The 20,353-nt window shown below is 37.1% G+C and overlaps 1 long non-coding RNA gene across 1 annotated transcript in view; it reads left to right on the forward strand.

Annotated features, from left to right (window-relative positions):
- Nucleotides 1-20,353, forward strand: part of LOC126948373 (uncharacterized) — an 87,726-nt gene that overhangs the window by 26,825 nt on the left and 40,548 nt on the right. The window contains exon 2 of the long non-coding RNA XR_007723421.1: nucleotides 15,636-15,704. This is a non-coding gene — a long non-coding RNA (uncharacterized LOC126948373). The remainder of the gene's footprint in view (nucleotides 1-15,635; nucleotides 15,705-20,353) is intronic.

The following is a 20,353-nucleotide window of genomic DNA, read 5'->3' on the forward strand; positions in this document are numbered from 1 at the left end:
ATTAGGGACATATTTAAGTATTTAATATTTACTAATTGTGAGATAAAGACACTGCTGATGATGCAGGGCAGATGAGCACCAAACTTGGGGCTTAGCCTGGGAGGATTCTTGACTTCACTCAGGAAACAATTCAAGAGTGAGTCGGTGGTGGAAGAAAGCATGTCCATTGAAGCAGCAGTGCACAGCAGAGTGACTACTTCTTGCAGAGCAGGGCTAACCCATAGGCAGAGTGCCCAAAGTAGCAGTGTATAGGCTGTTGGCCAACAGTATTTATATCCACTTTTAATTGTGTGCAAATTAAGGGATGGGTTATTCAGAATTCTCTAGAAAACGAACGGCAACTTCCAGGTGCTGGCGTGGCATTGTAAACTGTCATGGTGCTGGTGGAACTGTCTTATGCTGATACACATCAGGGAAACTAGAAGTTGCTTTCAGAGCAATTTGCCACTTCTGTCTGATTTCTTCATTTTATCCTGTCAGGACCAAGAAAGAAGTCCTGCGAATCTACCTCATTCTCTCCTCGGAGAATATATACTCCTCGTTAAGTTTAAGGGAGTTGCAAAGGGCAGAGGTCTCTCTTGTGTTACTGTTTCCTGCTGATCTTATGGGCATGGGCCTTGCTTAGTGTTGGAAGAGTAAACATCTCTGGATGCCTGATCTAAGGGGCTCAAAGGCAAGACGTCTTTATTTCCTTGGTCAGAAGATGGGATGAGTTGGAAGTCTTGTGCCAACATCTTCTTTATATGGAAACTTTATAGTCTGGGAGACTCAAACTATACTGAGAGGTTAAACAAGCACGGGACAAAAATTAGCAGTAACAAGTTAGGTATCAAAGGTCCCAGGAAAGGTAAAAGCCAGACAAGACTTGAGAGGGTACTTTTGATAGTCAACCAGAAAGTTGGGGTCAGTTCCCTGGTTATAGCTATGTAACCAGGTAGCTTGTTTATATATATCCCCACTTGTCCAGAGTAATATACTTACAGCAAGTCTTATTAATAACTGCACAGACTCCACCTTGTTTATCTAGTAAATAGTTGAATGCTAGTCTGTTGTCAAGGACTACATTTGCAAGAGTCTAGGGACTATTGAATTCCCTTTAATGCCTGACCTGTGTTAATGGCCATTGACTATAGGGTTTGAGTCAAGTTTTTTTAGGGTTGGTTCATGGTGGATTAAGCCACCCCAGGGAGCTTCTAATCCTACTGTTGCCCTGATTCCCACCAGAATTAATACTATTACTTATTTCTGGTATTCTTGGGTCTTATGGGGTTGTAAGCCGTGACCCCAGGAGGGATCAAAGTTGAGACCCTGTGGGGTGTGACATCTAAACTGTGCTGCCAAGTAGGGTTTACAGAAATATTTTTCCATTGCTCTAATTAGGATTGTCAAACCACCCTTGTTTTCCACAAAGTTGTGGTACTACCACCTTCCGAGATTAGACAGTTGTTTTTCCCTTGCAAGTTCTGATGTGGGAGGAAGCACCACATATGTTTTTTCAGTTACAAGTAGAATCTGATTTCCTTATCCATGGCCTTGAAAACTTGGTCACTAGGGTTGGATCAGAGCATCATAGGAATCTTCCATTTTCATGTCATTAACACAGCAATGGGTGCAAAAGATAGTATCATTAGTGCACTGGAGGTCCAGGTACCCAGTCTTCCAGGTCCCAATAACAGGGGCAGGGGAAGTTCAGTAGAATTTATTAAGTGGGGGAGAGTTCCACCTAAGAAGTAGAGGACTGGGTATTTGGGGACCACTATGGAAAATTAGGAGATCTGGGGAGATGGCCATGAGATTTTCTGAATGTGCCAGAAGGTGGAATTCTCTATCTTGGGGATGTTGATGACAAATCTGGCAACCATGATGATGATTTCCTGATATTATAATTTTTGAAATATTTGCTATAGAATTTTTTCCCACCCACACTGGATTAAATTAATTGGGAGAGCAAAGAGGATTAATAGAGGCAACATGATGTCTGGTTGGGTCTTAGAGTGGCCTTTACACTCAAAATGGACCAAAGATGTGTTTCCCAGGAGGAGGCAGTTTACCAAAGTAATGGAAAGGAACTATTAAAATCAGGAAGAAGAGAAAAAATGTGTCTATGCCCACCCATAGCATTTTGTTACCACATTTGGCTGAGTGTTGATTCTTTTAAATAGGTAGAGGAGGTCTTCCAGAGGTGTAGGTTGTGGTGTCCTCCTCCTGTGCCTGTGGGGACTCAGAAGAAACAAACTTAACCCTGGACAGGTGCATTCAGCCAGTGATCCCTCCTCAAAGCCCAACAGCAGCAGGAATACCCAACAACACATGATAGGGGCCTTTCCATCCTAGTTGGAATTCATCCTAGGGGAATCCTTCCTTCCAAGTTTTTAATGGGACTAAGTCTCCTAGTTGAATAGGGAAGCTATTCTTTTCCCTTGTGGGAAAGGGCAATATTTTATTTCCATATTTTTGAAGGGCCTTTTGAACCTGACCTAAATTCCAAAGTGGAGGGCATAGTGAGGCACGTGCAACCCCCTGTTTTCCATCATGTGTTGAATTAGTTTTCCAGGTTTCTTAAGCAAATTAAATGCTTTAGGCCAGATGGGAATGGATGTTGTCAGACATCCACTAGCCCTTAAAACCCTTTTTAAGCAATATAAGAATCAAAAATCAAAAGCCAAAAATATGGGTACCCACTAAGAAAAATCAAAAGTACAGAATCAAGTTATACTGGAGGAAAACATATAGACCTCTAAGATAAAATATTTCAGCATCAACTCGTAACAACAGTAAGAACCAGAGGAGAAGAAATTATAGAAACTGTTGAAAAAGCTGAAGGAGAGAGTTATCATCTCAGGCTTTCTCAATACCTTAAGAAAACCTTGTTTTAACATAGAGGATCATTTTTTAGAAAAATTATTATAAACAATTCCCTTTTAATGACAGCCAACTTAATCACATACAAAATCAAACCTTATCACAACTCACACAGACCATTTATAACATGCTTAGATTTTCTGACTTGTCTTACACTACCTATTCCTTAAATAAGCAGTCATTTTACTTTAGGACGATAATTTACCATACAGGATCTTTTTTTCATATACAGTTATTCTCTTTTCTTTATAACCTTTCTTACCATAAATATATCTTCACATCTATAACTTTCTTCACATTTCTCTCCCCTTCTTAACTGGTTCCTTCCTACTTGGTTTCATAACTAACCTTTTCAAGTTCGTAACTTGAATCAACCTTTAGGTAACTTCTAAATTAGACATAATTAATTTTTTCTAAATAAGAATATATCTTAATTCGGTATTTGTTTTTTTTACCTGCCACATGAAGAGGTACCCAGGACTCTTCTGTGGAGATGGTAAGGTGTTAAGTGGGAGTCCTGCTGGAGCACAGGCCCTCTTAGTCTTGGGCTTGATTGGCCTAGGCCCCCTTTGAAGCTTGTAACAGTCCCTTTTTCAATGGCCTTCTTGCTTACGGAAGACACACTGATTCCGGCCTATGGAGCAGTGAGTCAGGGGCTCTCATCTGGACATCTGAGACATCAATCTTGTGACATTTCCTTGGGATGGGTAATCCTGAGTTGCTGGAGGGACTTAAGGCTGCCACTAAAAATTGTGCTTTTGGGCTATTTCCTGTGGTTCCCTCCACCTCTTTTGCCCTGTACCTGTTGTTATAAATTCTAAAGACCATGCTTAATGGTTGACTCATAGAGGTTTGAGCTCTCATTTCTGCCTTTTGTAGCTTCCTCCTAATGTCAGTGATAAACTGAATGATACAGTGCATACCCGGGAGAGCTTGCCCTTCCAGGGAGTCTGGGTTTGCATTAGTATATTTTCTGAGTATCTTAATCAAATGGTCCTGAAACAGAGTGGGATTTTTGTTCTTCTCCTGAGATACTTCTCTAACCTTGTTATAATCAGCTGGTTTAAACATACATTTTAAAATATATTTTATTAAACAAGTCACTATGTGATATCTGTGTTTGAAATCTTGGGATCCCTTCTGATAATCCCATAGAGGGTCTTGGACCATGAAAGCCTGTAAGTAAGAAACTTTTTCCCATTTTTCTTCTTTTTCACAAAGCACATCTAATTGTAAAGTAGTATGATACTACTAAGCTGGGATCACAGCTTCACCCATGTGATAAATGGCATGACCCTGGTTAGGAGCAGCCATTCTGTCAGCATTTTTATGGGCACTACCCAGAATCCTTTGTTTCTTTTTTACACAACAGCAAGTTGACAAAAATATTTGCAAGTCATGCCAAGTTAAGTCAAAGGACATGATCAACTTAACAAACTCCTCTATAAAATTCCCTGGATCCTCTGAAAACTGGTCAATTTTTTTCTTGCTAAAAGCTAAATCAGACATAGCAAAAGGTACAGATACTCTGATTGTCCCCTCATCTCTGTCACCTACCTCACACAATGAACATAGGTTCTATTCTGGGGGCTATTAACACCCCACTCCTGGTAGTACTGGTTGTGCTTACTTCCTTGGGCAGCAAGAGGAAGGGGCTAGTTGGATAAGGGGGAGGGGTGCCTGATGACCTTAGGGTGGAACCCTCTGCTGGAGAACTGGTGGAATCTCACCTCAGAATTGGAATACTAAGGAGGCTATGAGGAGGGCATGGGTCTTCTAGGGGTAGTAGCTAGGAGGGGATCACCAAAGATATCAGGCATGGCTTCTTGGTGCCTGGGAAAACCATGAGTCAGACACATTCTACAATTATCCTTTAAGTCAGGATCATAGTAGAGGACTGTGAAAGCTTATAAATAAGAAACTTTTTCCCATTTTTGTTCTTTTTTACAAAGCACATCTAATTGTAAAGTAGTATGATAGTATAAAGAGACATTTTTTTCTTTTTAAGCATTCTACTTTAAATTCTCTCCAATTGCCTAAAAGGCACCATAGTGGTGAGTTTTTCATCTCCTGGTGATGGGTAAGTGTCCCCTCTGTGTCCCCTTGGGTATTGGGTGAACCGGGAAACAAATCTTCTGGCTAAGTGGTCAATTCAGAGTCCCTGCCATTTGGGTGCCTTGGACAGAAGTACAACTGACCAACTATATACTTGTCCCCCATTCTCTCAGTCCTTTCTCCCCTAATGTCATTGTTTTTTCCAACAACAATTTTATCTTTCACCATGAAATACATGTTTTGTTTGCAGATTTTGCTTTGGCTCCCTGCTAACTGTATTTGTGCAATTTTTTAAGGCAGGGCACTTGGTTGTGAGAGGTCCCCCACTGTTGACTCTGGGATGTTAGTCACATTGTTCTCTGACCCCAACTTGGCTGTTGGGGTTCACTGTTGCCTGTCCCCCAGATGCTCCAGAATTTTCGGCATTTGGTATGGGAACTCTCCTTGGACAATACTCAGGTCCTCTGAGTCCTTTGGCATTTGATACTGTTGGCCACTCCCTGCGTATTCCAGGGTTTTTGGCACTGGCATTCCCTCTAGGATTGTGGGTTAGAGTCTCATCCTAGGGGATTCTTGGTCTTGGCCTCTTCTTGTTTTCTACCCTAAATTTATAATTTTCCATAACAGCATATTCTTTTCTTATTGTCCGTGTATTTACACTTTTTCTTCTATTCTTTGCATACATAAAAATACATCTTTTGTCATACTGTGTTCACTGGCAAATGCAGTCATCTATGGCCCCCTCATTACTTATAATCCATTTTCAGGATGCTTTGCTACAGGAGGTGGGAATTTGCAGGGGAAAATAAGGGAACTCTTGCTAAACTGAGAGAAGCTTCTGTGTCTGATAGAGGTTCTTCTTACACATGGGGACAGTAGAAAGCATCCTGAAAGATGCTGGCTCTGAAATAAGTCTTTGGCTAGTGTTCCAGCGGTGCTGTGTTAGCAGCTCTTTAATGTTACAGACTCTGTGTTACATTGCTGCAGCTTCTGTTGCTGATTTCACCTTGCTGCTTCACCAGCACCTCGTGTTGTCTTCTTGAGCTGCACATTTGGACACTAGATGATGCAGGGCAGACCAGCCCCCAAACAGAGGCTTAGCCCTGGAGGGTTCTTGGCTTCACTCAGAAAGGAATTCGAGAGCGAGCTGGTAGTGAAGTATGCAGGTTTATTGAAGTGACAGTGTACAGCAGAATGACTGCTCCTTGTGGAGCAGGGCTAACCCACAGGCAGTACACCCAGAGTAGTGGCATTGGCTGGCAGTATTTATACCCACTTTTAATTACATACAAATAAAAGGGTGAGTTATTCAGAAATCTCTAGAAAAGTGGCGATAACACACAGATGTTGACATTTCATTTGTAAACTGTCATTGCACTGATGGGAATGTCTTATGCTGATGAACAGCAAGGGCAACTACCTGTTGCCTTCAGCACCATTTGCTGGATCTGGCCAGTTTCTTCATTTCATCCTGTTGGGACTGGGAAAGAAGTCCTGCTGGTCTCCTGCCTCATTATGAGAATAATTAGAGGAGGGCTGAATATGTGTGCTGTGGAATTTTCCGAGAGGGCATTTTAGAGGTGATAACGGCTTGAGCTGGGCTATGACAGATGGGGAGAATTTGGGTGGCTGAGCAGTAAATAGAAAACTTTGTGGGATTACCCAACAGCATGAACCATAGAGGCGGTACTTTAGCAGGTAATGCCAGGGAGATTGATAGTGCAAGAAGGAGACATTAGTGACTTGAACAGAGGATTTGTCCTGGAAAGTTATTAGATGTGAGAAACAGGTACAGCTTTAAACCTAGTTGATGGACAGTTGCATGCTCTTGAGCTGGAAGTGCCATTATAATAATATTATCTTCTGAGGAATTAACTTGAGCTGGGATTAGAGGCAAGATGATTGGCTAGGAGAGAGTTTTGGGCATTATGCACTAGATGAAGTCGGCTGAATGGGAGTGGTAATGGGGGAGTCAATGAAGAAATACAGTCTAAGTAATTAAGCTATATTTCACCGATACTTATTTCTTATTTACAAATATAGTACAACAGTTAACTCATTCCAGAGACAGTAATTAGCAATCAGGTTAAATTACTTTGATTACCTCTTTTACATTTAATTAACAGCATTTTAAGAAAACTGCTTTCTAAGATATTTTATAGTCTATATAATTTCTGTTTTGCTTTTCCTTTATTCTTTCCCTCTCCCTTTCCCTACTTCAGCCCATTTTCTCTGTCCCACTCTTTCCTACTTTCCCTTTTAAAAGGACAAAATTTTAGGGGATATTTTACTAAAGTGAAATGAATCAAAATAATCATGATTTCATGGAAGTATTCTGTAAACATAATTTAAAAGTCACATAGGCTGGCCAGGTGCTGTGGCTCACACCTGTAATCCCAGCACTTTGGGAGGCCGAGGTGGGTGGATCACTTGAGGCCAGGAGTTTGAGGCCAGCCTGGCCAACATGGCGAAACCCTGTCTCTACTAAAGATATAAAAATGCACTGAGTGTGGTGATGTATGCCTGTAATTCCAGCTACTCAGGAAGCTGAGGCAGGAGAATCACTTGAGCCCAGGAGGCAGAGGTTGCAGCAAGCTGAGATCATGCCAAAGCACTACAGCCTGGGTGACAATGAGATTCTGTCTCCAAAAAAAAAAAAAAAAAAAAAAAAAAAAAAGGCTTAAAATGAAACAAAACAAAAATACACCAACAACTCCTCCAATACTTCTCTCACTCTTCCCACCCCAATCCAGTCCTGATTCTAAGAGGCAACCATTTCCAACTGTTCCAGGTTTTTCTTTTGATAGTTCTATGCTTATAAAGTTATTTCTTGATTTTTAAATGGTTTATATTACCCACTGACTTCTTGTTTTATTGGTTGAGAATTTGTTTTTCTAGATCTGACATTCAGCAATATCAAATATTTTTCCTTCATTTTAATTACAAGGTTGTATCACATGTGTTTGTTAAATTAGTAGTTTTTACATTTATAACAACTATGTGAATATTGTTTGAACCAAACCATATATTATGATTTTTTTTCTTTCTCATACATTAAAAAAGTCCTCAAATTCTTTCCTTTTTTTTCAGTTTTTAGCGCATCTTTCACTATTTGTTCCCAAATGCTCCATTACAAATGTCCTAAATGGCTATCAATAATCTTTTAATTTTCTTTTCTTTCTTTCTATTTTTTTTTTTTTTTTTAGACAGAGTCTCACTCTGTTGCCAGGCTGGAGTGCAGTGGTGCAATCTCGTCTCACTCACTGCAACCTCCATCTCCAGGATTCAAGAGATTCTCCTGCTTCAGCCTCCCGGGTAGCTGCGATTACAGGCGTGCGTCACTACGCCCAGCTAATTTTTGTATTTTTTGTAGAGACAGAGTTTCATCGCGTTGGCCAGGATGGTCTTGATCTCCTGACCTTCTCATCTGCCCGCCTCAGCCTCTGAAAGTGCTGGGATTACAGGTGTGAGCTACTGCACCTGGCCTTTATTTTTATTTATTTATTTATTTGAGACAGAGTCTAGCTCTGTTGCCCAGGCTGAAGTGCAGTGGTATGAACATGGCCCACTGTAGCCTTGACCTCCTAGGCTCAAGTGATCTTCTCACCTCAGCCTCCCATGTTTCCAGGACCACAGGCATGTATCATCATGCTTGACTAATTTTTTAAAAACTTTTTGTAGAGACAAGGTCTCGCCATGTTGTCCAGGCTGGTCTTGAAATCCTGGGCTCAAATGATCCTCCTGCTGTGGCCTCCTAAATGTGGGGATTATAGGCACGAGCCACTGTGCCTGGCCTCAATAATTTTTTTAAATGGTCAAATTCACAAAATAACCCTTTAGTTACCTTAAACTTTTTGTTTTTGTTTTGGGCCTGATAATGTTCCTGTTATATCCCTTTATTCTCCTGCATCAATTTTAACTGTCATTTCTAGGCCAGGTAACTGTCATCCTGGAACTTTTCTTTTACGCTTTTATGTGTTAGGATTCTGTGTTACCTGCATCCAGTACCTTCCTAGGAAAGGGTGCCTGGGAAAGTTTTTTGACTTCTTACATGCCTGAAATGTCTTTATTCTGCTCACCTGTGTGATTGATCGTTTGATTTAACATAGGCAGCTGCTTCTCAGAACTTCAAAGCCTTTGTTATCTTGTGGTATTTCTTTTGATAAATCAGAGTCCATGCTGATGGTTGGTGCTTCTTTACTCAGATAATGTTATGATCACTTTGCTGGATAGCTATATGCCTTTTCAAACTGGACTTTCAACTTCGTATTTTTGTTTTGTTTTGTTTTTATTGTTACTATTGTCATATTCCTTCCTGTGATTTCTATCTTCATTTCTGAAACTTATATCAGAAAAATGCTAGCCATCCTGCATTGATTCTCTGATATTCTCTGTATATCTTGTGATTTCCCATTTCCTTTTGTTTCTGATGAGTTCCTTAGTTTTATTTTTTATTATTTTTTTCATAATTTTAGAAACTATTTATTCTGCAATTATTCCTATTGTATGTTATTCTGTTTTTGTTTTATTAATTATATAAATTATATATTAATTTCTATTTTGTTGAAATCTTTCTCACTGTCTGCATTGTCTCTGTTTCTTCCTGTTTTCCTTTTTTTCTGCTTGTTTGTTTTGGTCTTATTCATGTTGAGGCATTTCTCATGTATTTGATAATTGTTAAATACTAATTTTAAGAATGAAACACTAAGAGTTGATAACTATATGCTACTTCTTAGGTAGGATTTGTTTTTTGGTGAGTTTCACTATGAAATGATGAGGAGAAGGCCTTTCCATTTTTACTTATCTGATGATACTTTCTCAGCGGGTAGAAGAAACTAATTGAACAGAAGAAACTATTCTGGGACAGGAAGACAATGAAATTCCCACAAGTCAGTATGTACACTTTACCCAATTCCCTTGTTTTAACTTTGCACTTGGTATTCGCAAGTTTGAGATACTCTGGTTCAGTCTTTCTAGGACGTGTACCTTTGCTTTTTTGTTTGGAAGAGGTGAGAAGAGGGACCAGTCTTCTGGTTCTGCAGTCAGAGGAGGAGACCTTATTTGAACATTCAAGGAGTCCTATTCTTAACCGCTGCAGTTTTCACCTGATTTTCATAATACCTGGTAATGCCACTTGCTGAACCCCTGAGGGGTTCTGTGGTGCAAACTGACATTCCTTATTGATGACTTCCTCTGCACACTCTTATGTTGTACCTTGTGCTCTGCTAATTCAGTTACACTTCTTCTACCCTTTTTCTGTCTTATGACAGGTGTTTTTTGTTGTTTGTTTTTATTTTTGTTTTGTTTTGTAGACAGAGTTTTGCTGTGTTGTTCTTGCTCGAGTGCAGTGGAGTGATCTTGGCTTACTACAGCCTCGACCTCCTAGGCTCAAGCAATCCTCCCGCCTCAGCCTCTGGGGTAGCTGAGACTACAGGTGTGTGCCACCACACCTGGCAAATTTTTATATTTTTTCTAGAGATGGGGTTTCACTATGTTGGCCAGGCTGGTTTACAGGTATGTAAATCTCTTGAATATTATATCTTCTTTCCGGTTCTCTTTGCCTTCATGTGTAGTACTTTTTTTGAAATTTCCCAATTCTTATTTTAGTTGGATTTGGGGATGGAGAAGAGGTAAAGATGTATTTAACCAGAAATTAACTCTTTATTTTCAAAGAGAAGAGTAAGGCATTATATTATTCATTAGATTGATTAGTTTTTGTTGGTTCACAAACTTAATTTTATAATGTGAGACTCGAAAGTGTGTATTTTCTTTCTATAAGTTTTCTCTAGATCATGTTGGCCCAATTCGAATAGCAGTAACATAATCATGAAATGATAGTAAGCATAAGTGAGTACCAACAATGTGGCACTCACTGTCACATAAGTTGCCTTGCATATGCACTCTGATTAGCAGCAGTGACAAGTACATTTTTAAAGGGAATGAATAGGCAGTTTCTGGGTTGATTACCAATAATTTACTTAAAATCATAAAAAGTATCGATTGCTTATACATTGTTAAGCTCTAGGATGTGGATTATAGTGTCCTGAGTGGGAATAGTAGGTTAATTTATAGGTACTTGTGGCAATAGCAAGAAGTTTCAAGAGATGAAGGTGGTGAGCAGGACATGATCACTCTCTCATTTCAATGCCTCCTTGGGCCTAATAATTTAAAAGGATTCACATTCTACAGATAAAAGTTCTTTTCCTTTCTCAGTATTCTGTTTTATTCCTTAGGTCCATATGACCAAATCCTACATTCTTCCTAAGATATCATTTTTCTGTATATTTTTTATCTTCATTTTATACTCCTAGAGCAATAGTTCTGAGTCAAGTCACATTGGGACATAGTTTGGTGAGAATAGTTATAGCTCTTTAAACTTCAGATTAAATAAAAGTTAACATAATTGTGAGCATATTTTGACACGTTCTCTGAAGCCTTTCAACTTATGGCATTTCACAAAATGTTGAAATAGTAAATTACAAAAGAATTAAAATGCTTCACGAATTTGTACCTCACTGATGTCGTCATAATCTTGCAGCATAAAGCTGGAGGTGAAAAGGAACCACCTTTATAAATTACCGAATGAAATGTAAATATGTGCAATCTTTTTGGAAAGCAATTTGGAATATGTATCAACAGCTTTTAAAAAGTGCCTACCTTCTGATCTAGACATCTAATTTTAGAGTTCTCTCCAAAAAAGGAAACCAGAGATGTTAAAACCACATTTAGTTCATTATGAACTGTGTAAACATAAAATTGGAAGCAACCTAAATTCATACAGTGGGAGAACTTTAAGTACATTTTGGTGAAACTGTATAATAGAGTATTATATAGCTCTTGAACACTATGTTTTTAAAGGGTACATAACACACCATATGGAATTTCTGATGTGTTAAGTGAAAAAACAGAATGCAGAATTGTACTCATAGTACAGTATAAAGTGGGTTCAAATTAATGTACATATGCACAGAAAAAAACTAGAAGAAAATAAACCACGCTGCAGATAGTTTTGTCTCTGCATTATTGAATTATAGACAATTTAAATGTTCTCACGAATTCTTACCTACAATTTCTAGATTTTCTAAAGTATGTATTACTTTAAAAATACAAAAAGCATATAGTCTTTAAAAACACTTAGAAAAACAGAAAAAAAAAATCTTATCAGTTTGCTGGTGACAGTAAGTCAGGCTAAATGTTGTTTGGTTCTTCCCTACCTTCATATCATCATCTGGGAATGGTGCTAATAGGATAGAATTGCTCTCTTTACTGCACTGGATTGTTATTAACAATTTTCTGATTTGGGAAAAGGCACTGACTCCTATCATTTATATTGCCTCCTTTCTTCAGTTACCTGAGTCGACTCTCCCATCTTCTATATCTTAAACACAACTATTGAACTGTCATATGATTAGTTGCTAATATATATTTTATTACTATTTTTTGAGACAAGGTCTTACTCTGTTGCCCACCCTAGAGTGCAGTGACACAATCACAGCTCGCTGCAGCCCCAATCTCTCTGGGCTCAGGTGATCCTTCCACCTCAGCCTCCCAAGTAGCTGGAACTACAGTCGTGCAGCACCATGCCCAGCTAATTTTTGTATTTTTTGTAGAGACCGGGTATCAACATGTTGCCCAGGCTGGCCTCCAATGCCTGGGCTCAAATGTTTCACCCGCTTTCGCCTCCCAAAGTGCTGGGATTACAGGTGTGAGCCACCACGTCTGGCTTGCTAATGCATGTTTTAAACTTGTGTATTTTTATTTACAATGCAACTTTAAAGAAATTGGAGCTGTTTTCTGACACGTTTTTAAAACATTTGTTAAAGGTTTCCTAGTACTACAGAGCAGATCTAACATATATAAGAGCTGGAGAACTGAGATGGAGTTGTTATATGTGAAATCACTTAGAAAAGAAAATCAAATGCGAATAGTTTAGCAGGATGACCGAGCCATGTAGACTCCTTGGCCTATGGCAAAGTTCTATGCCAATGATTTTATTTGGAGTCTGGGAACTGATAGCTTGATATAGAATCACCTGCTGTCAATTAAATATACAAATCTATCTTTTTAATAAATAGAATGAACCTTTCTTGTTTGTTTATTCAATAATTGTAACTTGCTATGTCAGATACTAAATTAACATCCTTAAGGAGGTCACAATCTAGGAGGAACATGGGCAAACAGTTCCTTATTTTATGGCATACGCTAACTCTGAAAGTTCAGCAATGATGTTTTAAAATGTTATTTTTTATGAAGTAAAGGAAAAGCAATTTTAGGTAATCATTGGCTTTTATAAACTGAAATGTCATTGACAGCCGGGATTAGAGTAAAAGTATCCCCAAACTGGAGGAATCCCCTCCCCATCCACATCATATAGCATCTCTCTCAGGACCCCCTCTTACTGCAAAACCTAGCCTCTATTCCAACAGTTCTGGGGATGGGCAGCATTTATTCCATAAAAGTGTTTTTTTTTTTTTTTTTTCCCCAGTGTCTCTTTCAAAGAAAAAAATACTTTCTTTTGGTCTAAATTGTGAAAATACCCAAAACATTTGATAGAAATTGAACTCTGTCAACAGTGTTCTTTATACTAAGATCAGGACAATTTCTTGACATCATATTATTTTATTACTAAGTTTGGCTTTTGTTTTACAAATGTAATGTTCATATTTGAATTTTCAGATTGGTTAAATGTTAATGAAAAGCAATCCAGTTAATTTTTAGTAGTGCCTTTTCTCTGTATGCCTTTATTTTATTTTACATTAATAATTCAAGTTTACCCATCAAAATGAAGATTTTTTTCCAAAATTAAAAAAAAAATATGGTTTCCTAGTGACAAATGTTATATATGAGAAAAGTTAGAGGTGTGTAACTGGGTTTTATGAATAAAAAAATGGGGAAAAATCATCCTGATTACCTGTAATTAATATTGGTATCGTGTCTAGACTATTTTTAAGTAAACAGACATTTTTTATGTAATTTAATTACTAATTACAGTGATTTTAAACACCTGAGCTTCCTTTTCACTATCTGTAAAACTCTTTAGAAAATAAAAATTGGCCGGGAGCAGTGACTTATGCCTGTAATCCCAGCACTTTGGGAGGCCGAGGCTGTCAGATCACCTGAGGTCAGGAGTTCAAACCAGCCTGGCTAACATGGTGAAACCCCATCTCTGCTAAAAATACAAAAATTAGCCGGGCGTGGTGGGAGATGCCTGTAATACTGGCTACTTGGGAGGCTGAGGTAGGAGAATTGCTTGAACCCAAGATGAATCTCAGCTACACCAAATTCTTCTAGAATATAAATTATATAAGCAGCACTGCCAGTTTTGAGAGTATAATTTTAATAATAGAATATTTTCAAATGAATATTTAAAAACATATACATTTTTAAGTTCAAAGTGCAGATAATTTGGTCAAATTAAATGATAAATCTCTGTAAGGTGGGGCAATGGATACTGTCTTAGCTTGTTTTCTGTTGTTTGTAACAGAGTACCTGAAAATGGGTAATTTTTAAAGAGAAGGAATTTATTTCTTAAAGTTGTGGAGGCTGAGGAGACCACAGTTAAGGGGCTGCTTCTGGTGACAGTCCTGAACCTGTGCAGGGCATTCCATGAGGAGACATGCTAGCCCAGGTCTCTCTTTCTCTTCTTATAAAGCCAGCAGGTGCACTCCTATGATAACCCATTAATCCATGAATTTATGAATGGATTAATCCATTCCTAAGGGTGCAGCCCTGATGACCCAATCACCTCTTAAAGGCACCATGTCTCAGTACGCCATACTGGGGATTAAATTTCAACTCTTAAAGGCACCGTGTCTCAGTACGCCATACTGGGGATAAAATTTCAACTCTCAAAGGCACCGTGTCTCAGTACGCCATACTGGGGATTAAATTTCAACATGAGTTTTGGAGGGGAGAAATATTCAAACCATAGCAAATACTATGTTCCTGAATATTCAAGAGATGGCACTATGCTGATTTTTTTTCTGTAGTCAGTGTGCAAACATTAAGCATCCAGGAGCAAAGCCTTGATCACTCTATTAAAAATGAAATTATAAAACATATTGGCTGTTTTTGATATGATTATTATAAAATTTTAGAAGACTGCAGCAATTAAACAGCAATGTTAAAATAGTGCTTAAGGCCAGAGGCAAAGATTATATTTGGCACAGCTTCAATAATGAAATATAGTACATTAAAAATACAGATATTTCTAGTTTTGCCACTCTTCCCAATAGATTAAAGAATCTTATGTTTGATCGAATTGAATTGATTACTATCATGTGTGTTAATTTTACAGTTGTGGAAGGGTGCTTTTAACTTTAATATTTTACATTTAACCCAGACGACTTTACATTTTCATCCACTGAAAAGAGGAGAACCAAATAAGTGTCGTCACTGCTGTAGGGTATAGCTTTCTTTTCTTAATTGTAGCTCCTGATATGCTGAAAAGTTGTCACATACTTAGGTTCCTCCTGGACCGAAATCCTATTTGTGACTCTCTTTTTCCATCTGATGATCTCTCAAGGCTTCGAATCTGTCCCCAGATTTCGTTTATATTGTCAAAGCTACATATATGTATATATGTGATGTTTTCAGGTGGTCTGATTCCGCAGCATAGTTAAAAGAGATGATTAAATTAAAGCCACAGACTTGTTTTCTTTTGGCTAAAATATTTCACCTTTGTTAAATAAGCAATTGTTTCCTTTTTTGTTTTTTAGGAGGCCGAGGGAAGAAAAGGATAATTTAAATGAAATTTAGTTTCTATAAAGAAAACGATTAAAAACAAGGTAAGTTTTTATCTTAGATATTTTATCCAGGATAAAGGCAGAGATTCAACCAAATTTTTAATTATAATTAGGTATAGGAAATTAAAGTTTAAAGTATGCTTACAATATGTCCAATTGAGTATTCTGTTTCAAAAAGGAAATTTTATTGAGTTGTTTGTCTTTTGGGGGCAGTTGTTTACTTATTTTCCTTTTAAAATAAGCAATTAATCTAATAACTTTATAGCATTTTAAATAATCATAAAATGTATGTGATAAAGTGACTGCTATATGTTCTGTATATTTTTATCTATTAACTATGGATTGTTTCTAAAAACATGCCTTGAATAATAAAGGATTCTATAGTGTATATGCATTTTAAACATAATATGCTTTGTTTTTGAAGAGATAGCAATCTAAATTTTTTCAATCTGCTCTTGTGTTTAAATGCAAATAAGTTCATTCAGTTTTCTATTGGTGCTGTATTTGATACTACCAACTTTTTATTTACTAATGTAGGACATAAAAGGCACCCCCTATAAAAACATCCCGCAAACTACTCTATGGTTAGTGTATGGCTAATATATTACCAGATATTGTGGACTTTGTACATATTCCTCACGTAAGTTATTCAGATAATTGTTTATATTAGAAAAATGTTATTTATCTAAACCCATTACATCATTTTAAATTAAATGGTTCATGAGAAAGAGCTGGATATAGTTGTTAGAATGTTAGAATCAGGGGTAGCCTTACCAAAAGGCATGTTTCAGACTGACAAAAGTCATGTGCTTGAGTGTAGTGGAGGCTAAGAGAGCCCATGCTCCTGCATCCAGGTCAACTGTCAAGTACCATATTATTTGGTGATCAGAAAGCAATGTTTTAAGCAGTTTACTAATAACTAATATCCAAATATGGTAGTTTGCCACTTAGAGTTTTAACGTGTTTTATGAAATCAATTGCATATTGAGGTTAATGTGTACACATACTAATATTTTCCATTTAATATAATAGGAAATAGACAACTGGTTAGCTTTTTCATGCTGAGTTTTACTGATATTCAGTGGAAGATACCTGAAATCTATTTTGAAAGGCTGATGTGGTGGAAGGAACATAGGCTTTGGTATCCACAGTCCTTGGGTCAAATTCTGCCACTGCTACATTTATGTATATTTGGAGAAGTTTCTTAAGTGTTTGAGCTTCAGTTTTTTTTCTATGTAGAATGAGAATAATATTCCTCTTTTACAGTTGTTTGAAGATTCATAAAAATACACATACAACATTCTAGTGCCTTGTGGATACTAATCGTATTAGTGAAGCCTATTACGAATACTAATAATCTATAATAATTAACTATGTAAGACAATAATAATAGCAAATTTTCTATATTGTCTTACAATCATTGGAACACTTTCAAATACAACATATATAATCTTCCCGAAAACTCAGAGAAGGATCTTATTATTGTTGGCATCTCCTATATACAATTCAGGAAGGTAATGCTCAGGGAGATTAATTGACATGACTAGTAAATGATGAAGTAAAAATGTGAGCCTAATTGTCTAATATTAGAATTTCTGCTCTTTATACAAGAAATATCCACTTTTCATTAATAGTTTTTAATTTCACATTCTCAATGACAGACATATCTATTTGGCCTAAAAATTTTAGTTTAGATTGATAAATAAATTCCTAGAAACCAGGTGTTAATTTAGTTTTTACTACAAATCAATTATAGGCCGGGTGTGGTGGCTTATGCCTTTAGTCTCAGCACTTGGGGATGCTGAGGCAGGCCTATTGCCTGAGCGCAGGAGTTTGAGACCAGCCTGGGAAACATGGCAAAATCCCGTCTCTACAAAAAATACCAAAATTACCTGGATGTGGCAGCATAGGCCTATAGTCCCAGCTACTCGGGAGGCTGAGGTGAGAGGATCATTTGAGCCCTGAAGGTTGAGGCTGCAGTGAGGTGAGATTGTGCCACTGCACTCCAGCATGGGCGACAGTGATACGCTGCCTAAAAAAAAAAAAAAAAAAAAAAAAAAAAAAATCAATAATGTATGGAGTTAGCACCAAACAATTTCTTGTAATTGCACATTGATTTATAGTTTCCTGAGTGCTTTTTACATGCTTTAATTAGTTGAGGCACCAGTGGGGGCAGGATATAGGTGACTATACACATATGTTACACATTATAAACTTTAATTCCAAAGAGGTTGTGTTTTGCTAAAGATGATGAGATTAATAAACGGTGGACTTTTGTGTCTCCAATGTTGTTTTTGACTATGGGTTTTATATATCAGGTTTTACCCAAGTGAACTAAATTCTATTTCATTCAGCACTTGTAGGAAAAGTTTTATGTTTAAAAGTAGATATTCTCGGAAATGCAAAATGAGCAAGACAAATTCCTTGCCTTTATAGATTTTAAACTTGGGAGTAGGGGAGACAAAAATGTATTTAAATGGCAAATGTTATAATAATCAGAAGCATAAGTGCAATGACGTGTAAGAAAGCAAAACCGAACAAATCTGGATTTGTATATTTGGTCAATTAAACTCGTAAAAGGTGTTAATAGTTTACGTGGAAGAAAACTGGAAGTGACCATAGTTTTCTTATAATCTAAAGCCATGCAGTTTTGCACTATAATGAGTTCTCAACAACGCGCTAACATTTATTATAAGAAAAATAATTAAGCAAGACAATGTTGCTTTATATTGATGCTTAATGTAAATGCGTATGTGTTCATTAAGTTTCGAAAGTGAAAAACTTAGTTCCATGTCTTAATTCATTCCACTTACGTTTAGGTGGGAATTAGATTTAATGAGTTATAATCATCTTTAACATTTGATGTATATGTCTTCATCTGGGACACTTAGCTCCATGGTACTTCAAGTAGCACATTAAGAAGAAAAATTCTTCCCTTGATTTCACCTGGGAATGAAAAAATTCTTGAAAAAATTGAGTATATGTAGTTTGGAGTTAGAGTCGTTTTCCATTTCTTGTGATTAATTCAGGAAATGAACAGTCTGGGATTTCCATTGTACATTCATTTTAGAATGGGTAGTTTTTTGTTTTACATTTAAAGGTGCTGCTTTCAGATGAGTGTTAGGCAATTCTATCTTTAAGCATAATATAAACCGTTAGCTAAATGTGGTCATTTTAATTCAGCTAATTATGTTCTGCATGTCATATTTTATAGGTAAAGTAGAACTTTCTGTTTTAAAGAAATCAGAACTGACATTGTTGATGAAATTAAACAATTGGATGTGCTACTAGCCTTTTGTCTTTAGAGAATGCTCACATTATATTTTATAAATATCTTTTAAAATATTTATATTTTGTCTAGAAAACAAAAGAAAAAAATGAAAAATTAACTATTCTTCCACCACTCATTATGTGTACTTTGCCTTTAATAAAAGCTTTATACATAAATAAAATAGTATCATATCTTTAATGGTTTTGTAACTTGATTTTTAAAGGTAATAGCAGATCATGAATATTTTTCAATATTATTAAATATTCACTTATAACACAGTTTAATGGTGAAATTTAATAAATACACTGTGAAATGAATTATACAATTTATCTAAATGCTTATTGTTGAACATCGACACCCCTTTCTCTTTTTCTTCCCTTCCCTTCTCTTCACTGCCCTCCCCTGCCCTGCCTTTTCTTCTTTACTCTTTCTCCTTCCTTTTCTCCCCTGGTTCCTTTCTTCTTTCCCACCTTTTAATGTTTCCTCCATTGTTAAAATGTGACAATTAAAAAAAAAAAATCTATGAAGCATGTCATTTATTATTCATTTAGAATAATTTCATAGAAGTAGTACTGATAAATTAAAAAATATGTACATTTGTGAGGGTGTTTTAAAGTATTGTACTTTTCTCCATAAAAGATTGTACCAATTCACATTTGTGTATTTATGGTGTGCAATTCAAAAAAATTTTTGTAGTCATATCTACCAATAATTTTTTTCCTTTATATTGTAGAGAATTGTCTTAGTAAATTTGGGGCAAAATATTTTAGACTGGGCAATTTATAAACAATCAAAATTTTTACTCACAGTTCTAGAGGCTGGGAGGGTCCAGATCAAGAAGCCAGAAGATTGTGTCTTGTGAAGTCCCATTTCTCATAGATGGTGTCTTCTATGTTTCTTCACATAGTGGAAGGGGCAAACAATCTCCTTTGAGTTTCTTTTTTTTTTTTTTTTTTTTTTTTGAGATCTCGCTCTGTCACCCAGGCTGGAGTGCAGTGGCGCAATCTTGGCTCACTGCAAGCTCCGCCTCCCGGGTTCACGCCATTCTCCTGCCTCAGCCTCCCGAGTAGCTGGGACTACAGGCACCGCACCACCACGCCCGGCTAATTTTTTTGTATTTTTAGTAGAGATGGGTTTTCACCGTGTTAGCCAGGATGCTCTCAATCTCCTGACCTCATGATCCGCCTGCCTTGGCCTCCCAAAGTGTTGGGATTACAGGCGTCAGCCACCGCACCCAGCCTGAGTTTCTTTTTACAAGGGTATAATCCCATTCGTTAGGGTTCTGCCTTCATGACCTAGTCACCTACTAAAAGCCCTGCTCTTATTATTGTTGCAGTGGAGATTAGCTTTCTACATATGAATTTTAGGAGGATGCAAGTATTCAGACCATAGCAGTGAGAAAAAATAGCATCTTTTCCTT

Source organism: Macaca thibetana, chromosome 2 (genome assembly GCF_024542745.1).
Source record: "Macaca thibetana thibetana isolate TM-01 chromosome 2, ASM2454274v1, whole genome shotgun sequence".
In the NCBI taxonomy this organism is placed as follows: domain Eukaryota; kingdom Metazoa; phylum Chordata; class Mammalia; order Primates; family Cercopithecidae; genus Macaca; species Macaca thibetana.